Source organism: Enhydra lutris, unplaced genomic scaffold (assembly GCF_002288905.1).
Source record: "Enhydra lutris kenyoni isolate GAN:26980312 unplaced genomic scaffold, ASM228890v2 scaffoldscaffold35, whole genome shotgun sequence".
In the NCBI taxonomy this organism is placed as follows: domain Eukaryota; kingdom Metazoa; phylum Chordata; class Mammalia; order Carnivora; family Mustelidae; genus Enhydra; species Enhydra lutris.
Window position 1 is genome coordinate 10,710,674 of NW_019154119.1, and position 18,883 is coordinate 10,729,556.

General features: G+C 46.8%; 1 protein-coding gene across 1 annotated transcript in view; it reads left to right on the plus strand.

Annotated features, from left to right (window-relative positions):
• Positions 1 to 18,246: 18,246 nt before the first annotated feature.
• LOC111154164 (family with sequence similarity 49 member A) overlaps positions 18,247 to 18,883 on the plus strand; it is a 98,611-nt gene continuing 97,974 nt past the window's right edge. The window contains exon 1 of the mRNA XM_022513593.1: positions 18,247 to 18,298. The gene's annotated coding sequence lies outside the window, so the exon portion shown is untranslated. The remainder of the gene's footprint in view (positions 18,299 to 18,883) is intronic.

The following is an 18,883-nucleotide window of genomic DNA, read 5'->3' on the forward strand; positions in this document are numbered from 1 at the left end:
AAAATTACATTTTACATATAAAAAAGAAACTGACAAGAGAAATATTGGGAAATAAGTAGAGATGTAAGCACACTTACTCACTGATACTATGAGTATTAAAATACTAAGAGAAATAAGAGAACCATTTTGAAGAGGAATTTGCCAGCATCTGGTAAAATAGAACATGTACACAATCTACAGAATTGTATAGTTATCATGGTGGGTTATCCTAAAAATCCATACTGTTGGATAAGGAGAAGTGAGAACTGGAATACCATATGATGGCCTTTATGAAAATTTTAAAACTGTAATATCAGATATTAAGTCCACATCCTTAGTTAGAAAATTGTTCAGAATATGTGAATGCAAATATTCCCTATGACTTCACAATAGTGGTTATCTCTAGATGGGAAAGATTGGGATTAGGGCTAGACGTGTCAGTTGGTTAGATAAGACAATGCTATCAAAACAAACTCCAGATTCTCAGTCTCAGCAGTTTAAACAACAGGGTGTATCTATGTCTCACCCATATGTCCATCAGCCATGGGTGGTACAGGTGGGTGGGCTTCTCAATGTTACCCTTTCTCCAGGACCTATGATGATGAACATTGCATTTTGGAACAGAAAGGATAAAAGTTTTTGGAGTCTCACCTTGTCAGTTGAGTGTTCTAATCCAGAAGGGACTTGTATCAGCCCACCAAGCATTGGACAGAATGGGTGACAAGAAGTCAGGGAAGTATGGTCCCCCCAACATCCAGAAGGGGAGAAGAACCAGAATTTTCTTAGCATTAGAAGTTTCTACTACCCATGGGAACATTTAATCATTAATCTTTAATATCCTATTGTTAATCATTAATGTGCTAGTATAAATCATTAATATCCTATTATTTAATAGAAAAAATGAAGCACAAATAACAAGATGTTATTCTAGGTGATGGGATCATGGGTATTTGTTATACTATCCTTTGTACACATACTCTCCAGAAAGGGACAAGCACGTCTCAATCATCACTCGGTGGTGTGAATTTAAGTTTGCTTGGATCAGGACTAAAGATAGGAGAAAGGAGATGGGTACATGCTGAAATCAAACTTTCCCATACACTTTCAACAACTAGTATCAGCTTTTGAGAGTATCCAATGTGTCTCTGCAATGACCGCTACCTCCGTCTCTCATCCACGGTCATGTCTGTCCAACCAAAGCATTCATAATGTCCCAGGTACATAAGCATCGCAGTGCACTTGTGGTTATTTTTAATTCTCCTTTTTCTTTCCCTGAATCAGTCCTTCTCGGTCTTTCACAACTTTTCCTGGCAGCTCTTCTCACAGCCTGGCTTGAACACCTGTCCCTAAATTCCTTAAATGCTTTTCGTATATTTTTATGTCTGTTTCGCACCTGGGCGGTGAATTCACAAGAGCATCCTTCCTGGTATCCCTAGCACCTGTCGGAGTAGCTGGCATGTAGTAAATGCTAAGTAAATTCTTAAATATGTGAGAATATAAAATGTGTCCCGAACTTCAGTGATACTTGGTAGGAGACAGATATGGGTCAAGGAAAACCTGACCACCTGCGGGAAATTAGCATGAAATTACCGTACATGACACTTTGGCAATAAACAGAGGCAAAAGAGTCTGCTCTGTTTCTGCTGCTAGAAATAACGATTTTTGTTGTTGGTGTTTATCTTTTCACAGTCTTTTCACATCTGTCATTTTATTTGATTCCCTCCACATTTCTCTAGGGAAGGAAGGGCAAGCAATTATTATCTATGGTGAACAAATGAAAACACTGAAGCAAGGTGAGTTCACTGATCTGCCCCAAATCATAGAACAAATCCAGCAGATCTGTTCCTAGAACCCGGGATTAAGGACCACAAGCTCTTCCCACCAGGTCCCAAGGCCTGTTGAGTTGGCAGTTCTAGTTCTTGTCTCCAGCCCTCGCCTGGGTCTCTTCCTCCATAGGCTCGCCCATCTTCAGGACAACACCCAGTGCAGTCCAATAAAATAGTTTCAGGATTCACAAGAAACTATGGAGGTAACTGGATAATCCATGTGCAAAAGATGAGTGCCCTAAATATGTAACAAGCTGAAAATTTTAGGGCTCAGATCAGAAAGGGGGTGTGTGAAGATTTGTTCAGCATCAAGGAGAGAGAAGAAAAAAAAACAGTGGTCTATCTGGGTGCTCCTTTTGTGGTTTTAGGACCCCTGGGTGGCTCAGGTCATTAAACATCTGCCTTGGGCTCAGGTCATGATCCCAGGATCCTGGGATTGAGCTCAGCATCGAGCTCCCTGCTCATCGGGGAGTCAGCTTTTCCCACTGCCTGCTTGTACACCCCTGCTTGTACACTCTCTCTCTCTCTCTCTCTCTGACAAATAAATAAATAAAATCTTTAAAAAGTTAACATGGAACCAGCACATCGTGTTTTAAATCTAGCCCCCCCCCCAAAAAAAAAATCCCAGCTTCTGCCATTTACTTACCATTCGACCTTGGGATATCACCTTCCCTTTCTGGGCCTCAGTTTTTCTATCTGTCAAATGAACAAACCGAATTAGGTTATTTCCAGGACCACTTCTGCGCTGAGATTCTTTTAAGACCTTCAAGTGTCTAAATATGTGTAATAAAAGATAGTGTTCTTTTTATTTCTAAAAAAAACCATATTTAATAGATTAATGGAAGTCTTGGGTATAGAGGAAATGTAGAAATCAGAAAACCAATTGCATTTATGTACAAGAACATAAAAATCATCATATTTTCTAAAACCTCCCGTTTCCTCCCCATTAACAGATGGGAAGCAGTTTGAGGAAGTTTATTGGATGAAGCAGCCGCCATCTGAACAGTCACGCTCCATGAGTGACACTAATGAGACAGGTGAAATATTCAAGAGCCCAGGACTCTCCCCAAGAAATCACGGCATCTCTACCAGGCCCCTGTTGGGCACGCTCATGAATTAGTCTTCAGCTCCGAGAATAGACTCTATAAATACTATTTCTTATAATGATGACGATTATTATTTATAGCCTGCCCCAGCCTCCCAGGCAAGTGTCCCAAGAAGAACAAAAAGACGCTTAGTGTAATTAAAACAAAGAAAATGTAGAGGTGTTGGCATGTAAGGAAAGGGATCATTTCAACATCAGAAGTGGAGAACCATTGGTTGGATTTGCTTAATAATCACTAACATGGATTTTATTATAAGATCACACAGCTAGCAAAGCACATTGTAGAAGGTTTTTTGTTCTTTTTAATCAGAAAAAAAAAAAAAGCACTCTAAAAAAGGATTCTTCTGTGAAGAAGATCCTGTATTGGTTCTTTCAAGCTTGGTTATACTTTATTTTTCCAGAACTAACTTGAAAGCACAGTTTTTCTAGACTCTGGATTTGCAGGGATTCAGTTTAACTCAGAGAAACTCAGTGGATATTTATCAAGTGGATCTTAGATGTCAAGAACTGAAAGCACAGATGTTTTATATGTGTGTGTGTGTGTGTGTGTGTGTGTGTAAAATATGTATATACCTATCAGGTATATTTGTTCTTATATGTTTATATATATGTATGTATAAATGTATAAAATATGTATATGTATGCATACATATGAGATATACATATACACATACATACATACATGTGTACACACACACACACACACACACACACACATATGCACACAAGTTCTAAATTTCTGGGGCTCAAGAAGTGTGGCACAGAACTAAAACACTGAGATAAAGTGCGTGTGAGTCAGTGGGCCCAGGCAGGCTGCAGATCAGGATTCGGAAAAGATTTTGTTACAAGATGATGTTCTCCAACCTGGAAGGATAACTTGGAGTGTGTCCATTTCATAACAGAGAGTGGGCATTCCCGGGAGAGGAAACAGCAGGCAGAGAGAGAGGAGTGATAGAATATTTTGAGTCAAGGAGTAGAAAGAAGTGCAGGAGGAAGAACAAGCAAGGGCAGACTATAAACAGCCACGTGAGATCTACGGAGACGTGAGACTGTGTCCTGGGGCTGCTCCCATCACATAGTTCTCTTAGAGGGGGTGCTGGGGCTTCCAGTAGACAGCAGTGCAGTGGATTGAATGTGAAGGCCGAGAACCCATCAGAAAGCTGTCCAGGTGACTCAAGTGAGAGCTGATAAGGGGTTGATCTGGGTAGTGGCTAAAGGGAGAATGAAAAAAAATTTAAAAACAAAAACAAAGCAGTAGGAAGTTGAAATATATCAAGCATCACTATTATAAAGTATCTTTCAAGTGATTGAAGAGTCAAAAGCAAACACAACAGGCTGAAAACCATTAACATGGCCATCTTTTTGTATGTCATATACAGTATTTCTGTGCCTATAGACACGAGACCTTCGTGCATTACTAGCAGGTCTTGTAAAGAAGTTCAGTACAGTAATCATTGTGTTTGGTGAGAATTTTTACATCACCTTAGCACCGAGCTGTGTTTCCAGCTCCCCACACTGGACTCAAAGTCTGGTAGCAAGAGCAAGAATCCTAGATTGCATCCAAATTAACTTGTAAGCTTGCTCACTGATGGACTTCCTGAAAAGCAAAAAAAAAACATTTTAAAGAAAAGGAAGATCACGTTGTCCAAGGAATTCAATGCTTGGTTCTCATCTGTGATTCATGACACTTATGTTTTATTTTCTTGGCTGTGGCTAGAACTCAACTGATGACTTGTACGCATTACATCAAGCCTTCATTTCCCTGGCTATAAAATGGGTATAGTCAGAAGTGAGCCCCACTTACCTGTTTATGCTGCAGCATAAATGACTAGGCAGTGCCTGTAAAATGCTCCCAGCCTTTGCTCAAAGGTCCCCATATATGTGTCATTACTTTGTTGATGGTGATTTTGGAGTTGATGTGGTCTTTGTGGGTGGTGAGACAGAGTCCCCTAGAGGGACTGACTCATTTTGTCTAAGTTGCCAAAAATTGATGCAGTCAGCAATTTCTGGATTTACCTGGCCAGCTAAATATTGAGATCAACTGACCATGTAAAAGTATCAGAGGGTTTGGACTTGGAAGAGACTGGAAGAAGTATTACCTCGAAGCCTTGAAAATTAGAGACAGAAGGAGAGAGAAGAAGAATGAAAGCAGAAATAACTTAAGGGTGGGGGTGCCTGGGTGGCTCAGTGGGTTAAGCTGCTGCCTTCAGCTCAGGTCATGATCTCAGGGTCCTGGGATCGAGTCCCACATCAGGCTCTCTGCTCAGCAGGGAGCCTGTTTCCCTCTCTCTGCCTTCCTCTCTGCCTACTTGTGATCCCTCTCTCTGTCAAATAAAAAAAAGAAAGAAAGAAAGAAAGAAATAACTTAAGGGTGGAAATAGTGAAGATCATTTTTTTAACTTAGTAGCTAAGTTAACATTAAGAACTGTGCTATAGGGACGCCTGGGTGGCTCAGTGGGTTAAGCCGCTGCCTTCGGCTCAGGTCATGATCCCAGGGTCCTGGGATCCAGTCCCACATTGGGCTCCTTGCTCAGTGGGGAGTCTGCTTCTCCCTCTGCCTCTGCCTGCCTCTCTGCCTGCTTGTGCTCTCTCTTTCTCTGGCAAATACATAAATAAAATTTAAAAAAGAAGAACTGTGCTATATACTAATTAATTATCTGCCTATATGTTATCTCTTTCATGTTTCTATCTGGCACATAGTGGCATCAATAAATATCAGTCCCATAAATAACCTTGTATGGTACATCCTATTATCCCTGTTTTATGTATGTGATGACCAAGGAAGCAGGAAGTCAAGAAACCTGCCCAAAATCATACTGCTCTGTAAGTGAGAGAGAGGAGTCTAGATTTAAATCTTGACCTTACTGCAAAGTTTCTTCATGATTCCCGTGACTCTCCTGCCTCCCGTCATCCACTTTCCTTCCCTCTCACCACTGTGTACTTCATCACCAGCATCCCCCTTTCAGATCCTGGGCTATGTCATCTTTCTCCATTGTTGGTCATCATTTGGCACTATTTTTCCAGATCCTAGAAATGTGTCGCTCCCTCTTCTCTTTGGGAGGAGATGGGTAGATTCTGTCATGTATCATTTTTTACCCATCTTGGAAGCCTGTATCTGTATTATCCAGATTTGTCACATATGAGAATCTATTCCGTATATAATGCCCCTTACTTTCAAAGGCAGGGCTTTTCTCAAATAACTGCAAAGAATCAAATTAGACCCATGACATTCATATGGGAGAAGAACCAGAGACATTTGCCGCTTTATTAATATGTTTATAAATTGCTGGGGAAATCACCAAAGAAACACAAGACGGGATTGAATGTCTCGCTCATTCAACTGGCATTCACTGAGGGCTGGGTTTTCATGTACTGGGTCTTCTTCAAAGCACTGGAAAGATACAAAGAACAATAAACACACATGCTGGTTTCAAAGAGTTCATCGTCTAGGCAGGAGGCACCTATAATCGATGTTCATTATTTGCAGATTTCATGTTTGTGACTTGGCCCACTCACTGAAATGTATTTGTAACCTCAAAATCAATACTCTGGGTGATTTTCCAATGTGTCATTTTCCACTGTGCACCAAGCAGTGGGAAACTCCAGTCGCCAACACATACGTTCTTAGCGGAGGTCGACTGAGGCGAAATTGTCTTCTCATTTCAGCTGTCATACTGTGACCACGTGCCCTTTCCATGGTTTGCTCAGGGCCGGGCTTTTCCTATTTGTGTGCTTTCTGTTGGTGATTGCACGTTTAAAATTGCCCCCATGCACGGTGCCCCAAAGTGTGCAAAGGGGTGGTGTGTCTTACGGAGAAAATGCACGTTAGACAAGCTTCATTCAAACACGAGTTACAGTGTTGTTGGCTGTGAGTTCAATGTTAATGAATCAAGCCATACAAGGTGCACATTAAATAAGATGTTTTCAACAGAAACACACACAAGACACAGCCTGGTGAGTGCGATGGTAAAGGTATGAATGCAAATCTATGGAGGCACACCAGAAAGAAGAATGGGTTCCACCCAGGAGAGATGAAGGAGGAGTTATAGAGGGGTTGCTTATGAGTTGGGATTTAAAAAAATATATAAAATAAGTAGAAACTCAATGAATGAACCAGGATGCAAGGTTATTCAAGGCAGATTGGAGCCACGTGCAAAGCAAGGGAAATCTGAAAGAGCCTGACATGCTCCATGATTGAAAAAGTGATTAAAATCAGATATTTCAAGCCACGGGCTCCAAATCATCCACATGCAGAATTTGCAGGCATGACCAAGTTTCTCTACACAGTTTGGACTGTGATTTTTTGCAACGAGGAAGTGTACGGTCAGCTGTGAAAATTGGCTCAATATTCATAATCAAATCTATTATGCTCCCTCTGAAGCCGGGGCCATGTTTCCGTAGAAACCCCTCGTTACATAAAGGAACCCTGGCCTATAATTGGCAAGAACATCCACCACCTTTGGAAGCCATTATAGTAAAGCAGGAGGGAAAGCAAGCCCTGTGTCATTCCTGCTGGAGGAAAGTAAACCGGGAGGACAAAGATCAAGATTCCTGGGGCGCCTGGGTGGTACAGTCTTGATGGCAGCTCAGGTCATGATCTCAGGGTCGTGGGATAGAGCATGGGGCTCTACGCTCAGGGGGAAGTCTGCTTGGGATTCCCTCTCTCCCTCTACCCCTCCCCCTGTTCAGGCTCTCTAACCAAACAAACAAATAGCTAAATAAATTACTGAATAACTAAATAAATTAAAGCTATAAGATAAAGTAAAATACAGTAAAATAAAAAATAAAATAAAATAAAATAAAATAAAATAAAGATTCCTTCCTGTAGAACGGCAAGCAGAGAGCCCTGGAGGGTCTCCTGACACGGGATCATTCTACCATCACTTCACCCCCTCATCCATGACAGCCCACTAACCAGCTCAGCCGCAATTGACTCTGACTGTATGGCCAGCATTAATCAAGACACCAGGAGGCAACGGACACACACACACACACACACGCACACACGCACGCATGCACACACAATTACTCTTCCCACCACAGCTGCAAAGCAGTTATGTTTGCCTTCACATCAACCTCCTGAGGTAGGTTTTATGACCTCCGTTTTATAGAAGAGAAAACCCAGACTCCGAGGTAACTTAAGTGCACACAGCCCATGAGTGGCACAACCAGGATTTATGCTCGGCTTTGATTTCAAATCGAGTGGAAGTTTCAGCCTTGTCTCAGAGAAGGTCCTTGTCCTCAGGAAACTTGTATACATGGTGACTCAGAGGGGTAAGTGGCTCAGACAGTTAATTTCATGAGATTTCAGAGTAAAGAAGCAGAGTAAAGCAGATGCCACCACTGGCCGCAGACATCATGAGCCTCAGAACTAGTGGGCCTTGATAGCTGGAGATGGGAGAAGGAATCATCCTAGGTGTACAAGGAAGCAAAGCTTCAGAAGCAGAAATGATCCTTTGGAGGAAGGGGGTTGCTCTGAGAAAAGGAAAAAAAAAAAAAAAAAAACTAATTTGTCCAGAATTTAGAGGGAATATTCCCCCAGGCCTGGAATGGATCTCAGTGAGATCAGTCCTTGTGACTAGAAGATGCTCATCTTCCATGACCCTGCCGTTCCACTCGGTAAACATTAGTGGGCACCGAGTTTGTGCTAAGTATTGTTCTCTGCACTAGGGATGCTTTAGAGAATGTGTTTTCAAATGTGACAGAGTAGAACCTGGTCCCTGGGGGGCAGCCCACAGCCCCCACCCCCCGGTGATGGTATTTTTCACCTGACCATCCTCATTGCTGCCCTTTCTTTCTCCACCCAATCCCCAGGCACACTTGACCTGTCAGACTCTGTAGCTGACACTCTGATCGAGACTACCCAGTTGTCTGAAGCTGCCACGGTCAAGGGCAGCCTTCTTGGGCTGGTACCCTGGTTCTTCATTCTCAGCCACTTCGCGCTGTCCCCTGGGCCCTGTAGACATACCGACCCCCTTCCCACCGGGACCTCTCTTTTGTCCCTCTACCTGGAGTGTCCTTGACCCCATTTCTTGCCTATTAAAGACTAACTCATCCCTCAGGGTTCAGCTTAAAAGAATCTGCTTTCCATTTCCCCCAATCTTGATGAATTCCTTCTTGGCCTGGGCCCATACAGCAAATGCCCCTATTTTCTCCTGCTTTCTTTTCTGCTTTGTCATAAACCAGGATTGGCAATCTGTCTGAATCCTCCTCAGGACCAGGGACCTGTGTCTTTATGCCATCATTTAGCACAGTTCCTGGCCCTGCGTCAAAGCTCGAGAAATCTCTTTTAAAAAATAAATACACGAAGAAGATGCCCTTGAAACTAGAGCAGTTCAATTTAAAGTTAATTTAATTAAGACATTAAGGTTCATTTTAGCAAACTTATACTGTGAATGAAAATTTAATCTCAACCTCCCTGCCCCTTCAATGACAGTTTAATTTCACTATAATCTTTATTATAGTAACCTCTAGACCTGTTATTAGTATTACTAATGAAGTTGAAAGACCATTTCGTCTGATTATTGTGTCTTAGGAAACACTTAATTATTAAATTCCACACTGATAATTAGAAACCCTGTTATTTCATAATGGGCTAGGCAATGCTCTACAGGTATCCGTCAATTACAGAAACAGAAGCCATCTTTTAAGTGTGTGGAAGTGAAGTCTCATACATCAAATAGTCCCTTATCACCAACCTAAGCTATATTATTATTAGAGACAGACCACGTAAAGTAAGGAGTCTTCCTGTGGTCTGAAATGATAGTGTTTTATGGGGGGAATGGCATCTGTGGCTGGCTCATCCTTGTCCTTTCCAGAGCCTGGCCAGGTCCAAGGTGGAGAGAATAAGCCAGAAGTTTTGGTGTGTGTATGTATGGGCATGCGCTAAGAAGGGTCTCCTAATAGAGACACCCCAAGTTAAAATGGATTTTCTTTGCAGAGATTGACAACTGGGCCTGGGCCGGACATGAGGGGTCTTGACTCCCAAATGAGGAAGGGGAAAGCGTTCGTCCTAAGGACACTTCCAACCAGGAGACTATTTCATTCTAACTAGACTGTGCCCTCCTGGGCCTTCCCTGAATTCTTACCAAAACCCAGCACTGGAGCCATGCTAGGCAGCTCACAGAAGCTTTTCAGAGTCTGAAGGAGGCAGGGATGACATCACCTTAAGCATGGGGAACTCAGAAAGGAGATGGCATTGACCGAAGTCTCCTGAAGCTGTCTACACTCTGGGACCTGGGCACCTTATGCTCCCAGCCCACACACCCCCTCACAGGGCTAGGCCCATTGTATGGGCTTTCAGAAATGTTTCATGATGCTCTGGCTGACTGGGAAAGGAAGCAGGAGAAGGCGGCCCCCCAGCCCCCCAAGAAGAGCTCTGACTCACAACCTGTTTGGCACCCTGCACCTCTCGGGTTTCCTGAATCTCCCTCTCTTTAATGCAGAAAGCCTTCATGGCAGATGCTTTAAAACAATGATCACGACAGCGACACTCCCTAATCTCCTACACTCCCCTGGCATCACAGAATTTTTTAAAGTGTTTTTGCAGGCTTACTCTTTAGAGTAGTTACGTTATTTGGATTCGAGCATTTGAAAGACTTTTTTGGTGGACCCATCAGATCCCTGCAGCCCCCAAAGCTAGGAATCTGTTCAAAGTATCAACACGGAAGGACAGGGAGGAAGGCGGCTTCAGAACCCAAAGTAACGTGAGAGGGTGGGAAGAGGTTAGGGCGGCCTGGCTGGGGGCTGGGGGCACGGGCACTAAATTGAGGGTGGGCGTGCGCGTCTTCGGGTTGATTGCAAGGCCCTTCTCCGGTTTCCTTGGAGGGCACAATGGGTACGAAGGAATTCGGTGTGTAGAAGCAGCAAGGGCTGGTCCCGGCTTGCTCGCGGACGCCAATGCCAAGTGGCCAAGGCCGAAAGAAGGCCGGGGCTGCCGTGTGCGGAGGCGGCCAGCGCCACTCCCGGGCGCGCGGAAGGGGTCGCCGCGCGCGTGTGGGGCTAGGCGGGTGCCGGCGTGGGTGGGGAGCCCCGGAGGCCGGGGCGGGCCGGCGGGCCGGGGCGGGGCGGCCGCAGCGGGCCGGGCTTGGGGGCGGGCCGGGGCGGGGCGGGCCGGGGCGGGGCTCCGGGGCCGTCTCGCAGGCTGCGGCGGCCGCGGGAGAGGCGTCCACAGCGGCGGCAGCTGGGGCAGCGGCGGACGCGCGGCCGAGGAGGGCGGCGGCGACCCCGGGTGAGCGCAGCGCGGACGCGGCGGGGGCGCGGCGGGGAGCGCGGGTGGGGATCGGCAGGGACCCGGGCTCGGGAGGCGCCGGGGAGAACCCTACCATCCTTCCCCAGCTCCCGATGCCCCTGCAGCCTTCAGGGGAGGGAGGGAGGGACGGAGAGCGGAGGACCCAGTCCTACAGTCCTTCTCCTGTGATCGCCGTCCAGATGTCCGTCTGTGCGCCCGTTGCCCCGCTCCCCAGGACTGCTTCCCGATTGTTACAGGTCACCCCCGTCACCCCTCAGCCAGTCGGTCCCCCGGCCCCCCAGGTTTCCCCGCCCCCAGCCAGGTATCTTCAGCTCCAAAGCCATTCTTCCAGGACACCCCAACCTTCTGCTTCCCCATTCTCACCACCAGAGGCCCAGGCTCCCCGCCTCTCTCTACAGCGCCAGAGGCAAGGGTGACCCCCACCCCCTTACCCCCAGTGCCTGCACACCTGGACCCTTCTGCGGCCACCTGCCCTAGATGTTCTTAGCCAGTCAGCGCACTGCTGTGTCTAGGACCCGGGCCTCCTGGCCCTATCACCTTCCTCCTCCCGAGAATCCCAGTCTGGCAAGAGGGACTTTACAGATCTTGCGCTTTGGGAACAATTTGACCCACTTCCCAAAAGGCTGGTCCCAGGCCAGCCGTGCTATTTGGTGGAGACACCTGTCTTGCCTGCCGGCCAAAAGACTAAGAAGCCTCTGTCAGAATGGGCCAGTGGGTTCCCGGATCCTTCTTCAAGCTGTCCTGACTTGCTGGCCAGTGTTCCCAGGGACCAGAAGAAAACCTTTGTCATTTAAGACCTCTGGGGGTATTTGCTGAGTCCACCCCCAGATCCTAGGAATTCCCCCAGCCACTGTGTTGGGTGTGTAGAGTCGTGCAGTGACAGGCTACCCTTCAGGGCCTGGTCTCCTCACCCATGTCCTCGTTTCCCTGCTTGTGCCCCAGGGACTCCAGGGGCAGGTGTTTGGGACCTCGGTCGCCCCCACAGCTCTGTGGCCCTCCTGCCTTACTCTGTTGGAAACTTTTCCCGTCTTTCACTATCACCGTCCCTCTAGATAAGGCCTGGGCCATCTGCATTGCATTGAGTCCCCAGGGCATGCAAGCTGGGCTGGGACCGGGAAAGGCTGGGACCTGTGCTGCAATGAAGGGCCAACAGGAGGAGGGGGGGGCTGCTAGCCAGGTCAGGCTGAGCATCTGGGCCTGGGGACTAGGGCTTTGGGGTGGGTCTGCGATTTCACTGAGCCCCGAGTGGGGTCCCAGGCTCGCTTTGCTGTGATGAGAGGAGGCAGAGCAGGGGCTGTTTTTCCTGCGTGCTTCTGACTGTCTTGTGTTGCTATGGTGACAGTTTTGCCTCTCTTCCTCCTTCTGACTCTTCTGGGAGCTGGTTTTTATTGGTCTGTTGTCCTGTCTTTTATGACTCTAATTTCTCCTTTCTACTTGCTCTGAAATAAACAGTCATAAACATGGGCACTGGGCCCAGGCTGGGGGCTGGCAGAACTTCACCTCCTTCTGGCCCCGGGCTCCTGTGAGGGGAGAGAGGTTGGGACAGACCTGCCCACACTGCCTCCTGCCTCCAGCTCTGGGAAGCGGGCAGCGCCTCCGTCTCAGGCACACCATGCCTCCCATCCTGCCTCCGTGCTAATAATAGACTCCATGTGTAGTGAAGGAGCTCAGTGATGTTCATGACAGCCCTGTGGGCTCAGGGCTGTCCCCACTTTGCAGATGACAAAACCAAGCTCCGAGTGAGCCATTTCCCTCAGGTCACACTGGATTTAGCATGTAGTCAGAGTTCAGTTTTTGTTCAACGAATGGAACAGTGATGGAGCTGGCCCCAAAGGCCCATGTCCCTGACCTCCCACCCTGTAGGCTTCCTGGTCTTGCTCCTCCCGGGACAGCAGAGCCCCCCAAGCCCCATGTTCTGGGGTGCCCCGGACTCCCACAGTGGCAAGCTGCCAGGGCACTGCTTGGCAGGTCTTTGGTGCACCCGTGACCCCGACTGTTGGAGACCCAAGTTGAGAGGAGAGTGAAGCCACTTGTCACTTCCTGTTTTTTTACTCAGCACCAAGAAGCATTCAGTTTGCTTTTGCTCTCAGGGCCTAGATGCAACTGGGTAAGTCAGGGGCACTGAGAGCCAAGTTAACCCCCACCCCCACCCCATCCCAGCCAGCCCGGAGTGAGGAGTTCAGAGTTGGCCAGGGCTATAGGTCACCGACTATCAGCTCTCAGTGACACTCTCCAGAGAAGCTGCCCCCTCTCTCCCCTTTTCTTTTCGCTTTTTTGCATACTTTCTTCTTTCCCAACACCCTGCTCCCACCTCCACCCCAGCTTTGCCTATGTATGCTCCAGGCGTGGTAACATGAAAAGACTAGGGAATCAGTAGCCTCATTGTCAATGTTGGCCCCGGAGAAGTCGACTCACTCCTATGGGCCTCAGTTTACAGTCTTTAAAATGGGTTTGACAGCATCTGTTCCAATGGCCGTGTTCGCTTGTTCCTGAAGGATGGCAAGGAGTAGCCTGTAGGGGGTGTTTTGAAGGGTTGAAGCCTGAAGCACCTATAATGCTCTCATCCCATTGGGAAATCTCAATGTTGAAGAGACCCTGAACTATTGCCTGGAGATGGAAAGCTGGTCTAGGAATCATTAAGCCGTGATATCTCAGGGTTGGGAGGCATCGTCTGAAGTCATCTCGTCCAGCCTTGATGTTGATTTCACTTCTTTCATCCACTTGACCTTCAATGAGCATCTACTCCGAACCAAATACAGTTTCGGGAACTGCACATTTAAAACCCTGTCCATTATTCCTCTTCTCAAAGAATGAAGTCAGACATAGAAAGAGATCCTTATGATACGTCAGAGGGGTGGTGCGATGAAGGACAAGTCAGGGAGAGGTGGGGCCCCAGACAACTTGACTAGGTCACCCATTAATGTTGAATCAGGCATCTTGTGCTTGGTGGCTACAATTTAGTTGTCTTACCACTGCCCACTTGGGGAGCCCAAGTCCACGTCGCACGGCGATGGGGTGATTGTTCCAGAGCCCCTCCCTTGGCTGGTGAGCAGGAACAGCAGAGGCCCACGGCCAGGAGCCAGTCCTGCCTTCCTTGCTGAGTTTCGACTCATCGACCCGTGGTATCCCCTGGTTCCTACTTCATCCTGCTTATAATCCTTTCTCAGAGGCTGCATGATTTACCTGACAGTGCAGAACGGTGATGGGAAAGAAGTAGATTTTGGAGTCAGCTATGAATCCAGACTCTGTAGCTGCTGTATCCCAGCTGTGGGATCCTGCAGGACTGTCTAACCCCTCCGAGCCTCAGTTTTCGTACCTGTAAAATGGTAATACTGATACTTGCCTTCTAGGAAGGAAATAATCTCATGTCTTTATGGCATCTGGCACGGTGCCTACCTCACAGTAGACTTGCCCTTATTTACTTTCATTGATTAGAAAAGAGTTCTCAGTTACTGGGCCTCTGGGTCCTCTTAGAACGGAGGTGGGGAGCTCTTTGGACTAATTCTGGCCTTCGGAGATCTATTCATTATCTGGAAAGGTTAAAAATTGCCCATGTTCCAGTTCCTCAACTGCTGGTTAGTCTGCGAGATATCTCTCAACAGATAAACTATGCTCCAAACATGGTGAGTTTACGCAAATCACCAACTTTGTTTTCTCAAAGAGGAATGAATTTGAAATAGCCAAAAAAACACTCTGAGTTCAAGAATATGTTACTATCTGTGAGAATACCGTAATTTGCTTCTTTGCCTTTGATTTTATTGTCAAATCCAAAAATTCATTGTCCAGAACAGTGTCAGGGAACTTATCGCCTGTATGTTCTAGGCCATTTATGGTTTCAGATCTTACTTGCAAGGTTTTAATCTATTTCATGTTCATTTTCATGTACGGTGCAAGGTCATGGTCTGGTTTCATTCTTTTGCATGTGACTGTCCAGTTTTCCCAACACCATTTGTTGAAGAGACTGTCCTTTCCCCATTGTGTACTCTTGGCTCCTTTGTCAGAGAACACTTGAAAATGAATGTTTCGTATGTTTTATACTGGGCGTGTTTAGCTTCTCTCCCCCCCCCCCCCCCCCCCGGAAGTTATAATGTTACATTGTAACATGTACCATGTTACATTATAAGGTGAACCATGTTACATTTTTCTCAAATCATCACCAGAACTCTGTGACCTTAGTATTCTTGTCCCCTTTTCTATAGTTAAGGAAAGCGGGAAAGGCAAGGTAACCGGCAGAGTCTATCAGCTAGTAAGGGACAGGGCCAGAATTTAAAACTGGGGCCGGCTTGCCCTTTCCGCCATAGTATACAGTCTTGTCACTTCCTTGGCTGGTGTGTCAGTGACCTAAAATAATTGTGTTTGGAGAAGGAGAGCCGATTTCAATGGGAGTGGAACTGGTCAGTAACTTAGACTCGTAGTAAATATTTAGAGACCTTTAATAAGGATTTTGCTCTCAGCGTAGCATTAACGAAGCTTTGTGTGGTTGGCTGAGCCTCATTCCTAGAAGTGATGAATGGAGGAGGAGTCTGATATGTCTGAGTTAAGAGAAAATGTTCGATGATGCTAGAAGTAGCTTCTTGTGCTCGAGAATGGACGGCTGGTTTGTCACTGAAGTAGATTGAACTGATTTTATAACTGAACATACAAACGGAAAGCGTGACGGGCACGTCCCGGGAATATCTATGGACCAAAGCAACAAGGTCAGGAAATGTGGGCGGACGGCTTTTAAAAGGGAGGCCGGTTTGGAGGCAGGTTGGCATCATAACCCATGTCTAGGAAGATGGAGGTACTGAAAAGCGATTGGAAAATTGCTCGCTCCTGGCCTTTCTCAGGTAATTTAGAAGCCTGATTTCCCCAGTTAGGAAGCCGTTGTCCCAGTGAATCCAAGTGCTGAGAATGGGTGCCCTGTTCGCCCAGCAACGGGCTTCCTGGGTCCAGTTTAGTGCGGCAGACAGATGTGCTTCTCTTTGCAATTATCTCAGGGCCCGAGTCTGGTGTCTGCTTATTTAATGACTTCACTTTCTAATAAAAATTCTGTATGGTGTGGATAATTAGATCTTTAAAATGAAACTGGGGAAATGGTCTGCCCCCAAAGAATTGCAGCTTTATGGTGGATCAAGCATTAAAATGAGATCATTCATTCATTTAACAAATATGTATGGGGTAGGCTGTCATATCAGGCAAGGCAGAGGAGAAGCCGCGTACCTAGGTGGACCCTTGTCATTTGTCCTACAGAGTGCCGTGTGCCAGAAAAAGAGGGAAATGTAATCATTTCGACTCTTGCTGCAACACAGTGAGAGTTATTATTGTGTTATTTGTGGAGCCCCTGAATTACACCTGACACGTTGCAGGGAGAGGGCGAAAACACGTGGCTGGGGCAGCTGATGACCTGGGCGTGGCTCTCAGCCCTGCTCCTCGCTGCCCGGGTCAGTTTCTCTGTCGGTGAAATGGGAAGGTTGGATTTGAGGGCTTAAAAGCGTCCTTCTGCATCGAGCCTGATGCAGAAGGACGCTTTTAAGCCCGGGACCCCCTTTTCCTGAGTGACAGGGGAAGGGGCAAACCTGGCAGCCTTAGTCAGGGGGGCCGCCAAGGCCAAGCTGGGGATGGGGAGAGCCAAGGGCATTTTCAAATAATTTTCTCAAAGAGCAGATAAACCATGCTCTCCTTCCCAGAAAGGGAACCGCCATTCTGATTGAGCATCAGATAAATGAGTGGAAGTCAAGGCCAATGACAACAGGGAGAGACAAAAGGAATGCAGGAGCTCTAGCTCAGCAGAGGCAGGGAGGAGTCACCAGCTTACTCCCACTTCCCAGGGTCTCTGCTGACATGGAGATGGGGGGCTTGGCTTCACAGATGTCTTGGCTACCGCAATTGCTTTAAGTTAATGTCCTTTAAAAAAAATAATTTGGTTTGGTAATCCCTGGGCTTTAGAATAAATGAAAATGCACAATCATTTTAGGATTGTGAGGAACAATGACGAGCACACAACTCTCTCAGCACTGCATCAAGTCCCATCTTTCCCACTGACAACCAAACACAGGCCCTTCCAGAAGCAACCACGGGACTGGGTCCCAGTTGCCTAGACTAGGGTGGCAGCGTGCTGGGGCTAGGAGGTGAGCAACTTCTCATCTGTCTGAGGCTTGTGGTACTCTTGGTCCAACATGGGCCCTTGCACCTTCCGAGGCATAGAAATTATTGTCCGCAGCTATTATGAGCATTTCGGATCACTTTTAGCCGTCTTCTGAAGACCTTTTGAAACGGATATCCCCATTCTGGATGGGGAAACAGAAATGCAGGGTGTTAAGAAGGAGCTTTGCATAAAGTCACCTCGTTAAGGAAGGTTGTGGGCTGATGCCCGAAGCCACATCTATGTGCCTGCAAAGCCTGGTCTCTCTCTGTCACCCACACGAGAGATGAGAGCCATGCATGTGTGAGGAGGGTGTAATTAATAAGCGTGGGTCTTGGCTAAAATCCTCATCTCAAAGAGCTAGATGTGCTTCCTTACCTTGAAATTAAAAAGAAGAAGAAGAAGGAGGGGGGAAGGGGGAGGAGGAGGAGGAGAAGAAGAAAATAGAACTGTATTTTCAGGCTTCCCTGGGACCGTATCTCTGCATCAGACTGATGTCCTTGGATGGTGTCCTTTGCTCAGCCCACTTCATCAGAGAACGCCATCCAGCAGGAATGAGCTGAGCCTCTGGTGTGTGCAGCATATGGCCTTGCTGAGCTGTGGAACCCACCCAGTTGAGGCAGGCTGTGCAGAACTTATTTTTCAGACCTCTCCCTGCGACAGCTGGAGGTCATGGGAACACGAGAGAACTGTGGGCTCAGTTGCAGAATGACGGACTTGCCTGTCCTCAAAACTGGAACGACACCTTTGGTCTACTTCCTCTATTGTACAAAAACTGAAGTTAAGAGAAAGAGACAGATAGATTGGGGAGCCAGTATCAAAGGCTCTTCCAAGGCTAGCACAAGAATTCAGCTTCACGAAAACTGCAACGGGGCTACAGCTCTTTGAGAGGTCTGGAGGTGAGACGTGCATCTAGAAGTTCTGGGAGAATATCCCAGGGCTACAGAAACAGCAAGCAAACCTGGGTTGAAATCCTGGCTCTTCCCCTCGGCAAATTCCTCAGGCTTGCTAAGGTTTGTAATTTATGAGCTGAAGTTAATGATACTTGTATCTCAGAAATATTGTAAAGGACAAATTAATTAAGCCTATGTCAGTCTCCCTTTTGCGCCTGCTCGTCGAAGAAAGTTTTTGAGAATTTTTTGCTACTTCCTTTAGGCTCCTCTTTATTTGTTGTTTGGGGTAGAAAATGACCTGGGGCTTCTCTTTGCCTTTAGAAATACATTCCTGAGTTGCCCCCGACAAATCCCCCGAATCCACTCCTCTGGGTTGATGCTTCTAGCTGGGAGCCTTCATTTTATACTGAATTGAAGCTGGCTGTAGTGTTTGCTGGAGTGTAATATAAGGGTTGTACTTACTCTGTAAGTCACCCTAAGTCTTTTTCTTACTGTGCGTGCGTGTATGTGTGTGTGTGTGTGTTTCCTTTCTGGAGTGTTGAGGTTTCAAATCTGGGCCCTTGAGTGCCTTAGACAGAAAAATGAGTTTATAAGCTGTTTTCTGACATTCCCCTTTTCGCAAGTCCAAAATCCAAAATCATCTGAAAAGTTAAAGTTTTATCTCTCCTAGCTCATTTGGAAGCAAAAGCTGGCCTCATCATACCT